We start from the raw sequence: 5,550 nt of genomic DNA on the forward strand, positions 1-5,550 counted from the left end.
GTTTCAACATGAAAGCTGCAGAATTTTTGGTTTCACCGCTTTGCTACAGGAAGTCTCTCCTTTTCAGCGGAATAGCACAGATGGGTCCCTGACACAAAGTACAACTTAAGTTATTTTATGAATCTGGTTGTGCGGTGCTAATAGCTGTTTCCGGTACATGAGCTTATGTCTTGCACTTGTTTTACACAGAAATTTTATAACCTCACTAAAGCAAGATCTCGCAACAAACTGAGGAATGAAGTTCTGTGGCATCAATATTTCATGATAAAGGACTAAATCACTCCAACTTTTAACATTTCCACGGACTTGCTTGGGATTTACTTCCAAGAAATTGTATGCAAGATTGCAGTGTGAAGAACTGAATCCTGACAATCAAGAGATCCAATCATTTCCATCCTGTTGTCAGAATCTTCTCTCATCTTCCCATTTGGGCCCATTGCTGATAATTCTTGACTGCTCGCAGCTGGCATTTTTTCTACTGCTACAAAGGATGCCACTAGTAAGGCAACTGTCATAAAATATTCCCAATTATTTTCCATTGCTTCCTGAGACATGACATATAAGCTCAAGAAGCTGCCATATACTGAGTTAAGGCACCGTCCATTTAGCCCCATAGCTGTCAACTTTTCCCTTTTCTTGTGAGGAATCCTATTTGGAATAAGGGAATTTCCCTTAAAAAATGGGAAACGTTGACAGCTATGTTTAGCCCCATACATTCTACATTCACTAGCAGTCGATTGTCAAGGTCTCCAGTAGAGATCTTTCCCAGTCCTGCTCTCTGATAACCTTATTACGCCAGGGTTAAACTTGGGCCCATCTGCACACAACACCTGTGCTCTATCACTGAGCTGTGGTCTCCACTCTCTAGCTAAAGGACCCATTTTTTTCAAGCAACCTATCAGGCAGCTCTCCATTAAAAGGCATCCCCATTTCACAATAGGACATAACCTTAAACTGGGGACACACCTGGGTAGGGATGGGCAAATCTGTCAGTTTTTATTTCTCTCAGTTTCTAAGATTTCCAGTCTTAAGTTTGGTTATCCACATTTTCACATCAGTTTGTGACCTTTTTTTGAAGTTCTCATGAAAATTCAATAACATTTTAGTGCAGATTTCTCCTAATATCTGCACTTTTGTATGCAATTCTGCCTAGCCCAATGCATTTTTATGTATATTATTTTCACCAACACGTGCATTTTAATGCACATTTTACCCAAGTATATGCATTTTTGCACACATTATTTGGCTAGAGGACTGCATTGCAAAGTTTGAAGTTAGAATTTCGAAGGATGGCTGGGCTTCAATTTGCGTATTGTTTCAGAAACTGCAAATTAGGTAGGTTTGCCTTTACACACAGACTGAATCAAAATTCTCTCCCATCCCTAGACCAGGACATTACTAACAAGCTTAGCTACATCCTATACATGATGTATACAGAAACTTCTTTATAATTTATAAATAGATATTAAAGCAAAGGGTTCTAACTTCCTCCGGCAGTCTTATTTTCTGTACAAAATGGTCCTGACCTGACACATAGCAAAGTATCTGATCCCAATGAATTTTCCTTGCCTTCTAGTGAACCTGAGCGATAAGTTTGTGTCTCATTACTCCTCATGTGTTCACAGTGATTTCATCCCATCTTGCTGTGAGACCTGAGAATTTTGGAAGCTGGTTGACTTTCTTAATCATGGAGAAGAAACTTTTCTTTAGTATGTTTAGTGTTGTCGTATTATGATTCCAAAGTATTCTGTCGTAGTAAAATATCCTCTCCAAAAGCCATGTGCGCTTAAGGAAGTTTTTACACTGCACTGTGTTGTAGGGTGTGGAAATCAAACCAGACTGATTTGCCCTGTGCTAAATCTCCTTCGGAGATTTCCTGCTCAACGACTGAGGGGACGAGAGTAACTCCCTAAAGACTTAATTATCTGTTCTTCTTTGCAATTTTCAGTCTGAGTCTTTGCTGCATCTTGGCAACAGTGTTATGCTCTTGGGCCCATTGGTAGTGGTGTCTGTGGGGAATATGTTTGTTCCCCACAGGCATGACTCTGTAGGACTTAGCCATGTCGCTGGGTTGGATATTGGACTCCACTTCTAGTTCTGAGGTGGCCATGTTGTAATGGGAACGAACGGGGGCTTCCGAGCAACTTAGGTTGGGCTCAGAGTAGAATTTCACTTCCAGACTGGAGGCTGGCATGCCCCTTGAGGCAGAATGTGGTTCGCTCTGGGAGAGCGGGTTGCTGGAAGAGGGCGCTTGGCCAGCAGAATGTTGGCTGCTGGTGGACACTCCTGTCGCCGCCGCTGGGTGATACCATGAGCTCAGAGGGGTGGCTGAGGAACGGGTGGGCGGAGGACTATCAGGCTCCGCCTGCACCACTGACTTCTGGCTGGGAGAGATCACCATCGAGCTGTGCGGTGTGGCCACTTCCACGGCACTCCTGAATGTCTGCAGCACACGCTCATTCTTGTGCTTCTCTTTCTTCTTCTGCGACTCCTCCAGCCTGAGCTGACGCCGCTGGTCACGCACCATCTGATTCCGTGTGTCCACCAGGCCTCTGTGAAGCAACAGGGAGGGTAGGTAGGAGAGGGTTTTTTTTAAAAGCAGGAATGAGAGAGCTGAAGGTACAATGATTTCCATACACTGCAGGGATGGACAGAAGGTTGTACTGGCAGATAAGCCTCTGGGTGATATGCAGTGCATCGGCAAAGATTTCTGACTCCTCCCATTTGTTTATCAATGGCAACAACAAAGCAACACACACACCAATTACACTGCTGAAAAGGAAAAAAGCTGTAAAGCAGGGAAGAGGAATTTTTACAGATCCAAGGGCCAGCCTGAGTTGGATACACACCACAATCACAGCTCAAGGATCTATTCCACCCAGGCAAAAGTACTGGAGGATGTGGGTCAGGGCCCCAGTAAGGGGTGTGGCCTAGGAAGAGTTGCAAGGGCCAGAGAGGGAAGTCTGGAGAGCTGCTTGAGGTTCCCCATTTCTGATACAGAGGGTGGAATAACTGGAGGTATTTTGTGTGTGTGGAAAGATTGTACAATCAGTTCAGTTTTGGTAAAGGTAAAGGGTAAAGGGACCCCTGACCATTAGGCCCAGTCGTGGCTGACTCTGGGGTTGCGGCGCTCATCTCACTTTATTGGCCAAGGGAGCCGGCGTACAGCTTCCGGGTCATGTGGCCAGCATGACTAAGCTGCTTCTGATGAACCAGAGCAGCACATGGAAACGCCGTTTACCTTCCCGCTGGAGTGGTACCTATTTATCTACTTGCACTTTTACGTGCTTTTGAGTCGCTAGGTTGGCAGGAGCAGGGACTGAGCAACGGGAGCTCATCCCGTTGCGGGGATTCAAACCGCCGACCTTCTGATCGGCAAATCCTAGGCTGTGTGGTTTAACCCACAGCGCCACCCACGTCCCTTCAGTTTTGGTACTTGGACCAAATTCCTGGGCTCAGAATTGTTTTATTCTAATTGTCTGTCTTTCATCGTGGCTCCAGTTGGTGGACCTCAACCTTCCAGTAAAAAAATAAAACAGATCCTGCAAGTCTTCCTGTTTCTGTTATACAGAGGAGCCTTGTGTGAGTAAGCTGCAAGGCTGGGTGGATGTAGGCAAAGGATGCTTCCAGGTGAGAAGTCCATTCACTGGTGCACTCAGCAATGTAGCAGGACCACCACCTTGAAGGCCCTGCCTTAGCACGCAGCACATAGCATTGCTTTGTCCTGTTGCATGGGTTTCTTCTCTTTTATTACTTCCTTGAGGGTGCTTTGATCATCCCTGTGCTTCAGGTGCTTCTCTTCTGAGTTACCAACCTGTCTAGTATTTTTACTAGGATACTATTTTGCAGTTGGGGGGTTAGTCTGGATGAGCTCACTCCCAGTCCTGTCTATAACTGCAAAACTAAGGTTTGCTCAGGAGAGTGGTGATAGAACCAGCAGGACTGCTGGAGATCATCCTGATGGCACTGGCAAAGTAGTCAACCATGCAACTGTTGCAAAGAAGATTTCTATCGATAGATGGGGCCTTCTGGAAGCAGAGAGTCATCTGGTAATCAGGTGTTCACATCCCACCTCCCTGGGAAAAGTGGTATCATTGGTGTGTAAGACAGCAATAGACTGGCAGTCCTGGAAATGAGTGTGAAACAGGCACATCATTCTTCCAGGGGACATGTTTATTCAGCATTCTTCTTGATTTCCTTATGTAGCAGCTGGATGATGTGCACTCTTTACTGAACATTTGTTATGATTTGTTTATGGGGTGGTTACATAACAAGGAACATTTATTCTGATTTGCTTGTGGTGTGTCTACACACCCTCCCTAGAAATGGGGAGGCCTGGAAAAAAACCGGAATTTTTTGGGGGGGGAACCAGTTATTTCCCCCCATTTTTCCCACTGCCATTTTTTCAAGAAAAATTGAAAAAAACAGTTTGATATAGTTTTAATATTCCACACACACACACCATTTTCCTGGGGGGAAAATCAGCTTTGGAAAAACCTGGGTTTTTCCCAATTTTTCCGGGTTTTTCCCAGGCCTTCCCATCTCTAGCCCTCCCATCAATCATTTGTTCATCTGACACTTTTCAATGCATTTCCCTGTCTCTTTCCAAACTGCAAAAAGTCTGTGCATTGTTTTTAAAGTGGATTTGTTGCACTCAGGCAACAGGGTGTTTTGATGCACTTTAACGGTGCAAACAGTAGAGACATCACCTTGCCAACAAAGGTCCGTATAGTAAAAGCTATGGTTTTCCCAGTAGTGATGTATGGAAGTGAGAGCTGGACCATAAAGAAGGCTGATCGCCAAAGAATTGATGCTTTTGAATTATGGTGCTGGAGGAGACTCTTGAGAGTCCCATGGACTGCAAGAAGATCAAACCTATCTATTCTTAAGAAAATCAGCCCTGAGTGCTCACTGGAAGGACAGATCCTGAAGCTGAGTCTCCAATACTTTGACCACCTCATGAGAAGAGAAGACTCCCTGGAAAAGACCCTGATGTTGGGAAAGATGGAGGGCACAAGGAGAAGGGGATGACAGAGGACGAGATGGTTGGATAGTGTCTTCGAAGCTACAAACATGAGTCTGACCAAACTGCGGGAGACAGTGGAAGACAGAAGTGCCTGGAGTGCTCTGGTCCATGGAGTAACGAAGAGTCGGACACGACTAAACGACTAAACAACAACAACGGTGCAAACCTAAAATACTAGTATGTACTTGAATCTGGAGGGCACAAACAGAGACCTGACTTTCTGTCCTAGCTGGTGGACAGAACTCTAACTTGCTTGCCTAAGCTTGCATTCCCCTCTTCCCTCCCCATTTATTTTTCTTTAAGTGTGTCATCTCTTTCAGATTGTAAGCCTGAGGGCAGGGTAGGGACTGTCTCCCTACTGAGCTTCTAAGCAGCTCTGAGACTCCTTTTGGCCAAAGTGAAAGCTTTTAGAGAATGCTTTTACATGTGCAAACAAACAGGATGCAGAACAGAGGAATAATGCAGTCTGCTGCACATAACATTTCATATTAGGATTTTAAAAGAAGTTCGGTTTCCCAGGAGAG

This window comes from Podarcis melisellensis (genome assembly GCF_964234715.1).
Source record: "Podarcis melisellensis genome assembly, chromosome: 1".
NCBI lineage: Eukaryota > Metazoa > Chordata > Lepidosauria > Squamata > Lacertidae > Podarcis > Podarcis melisellensis.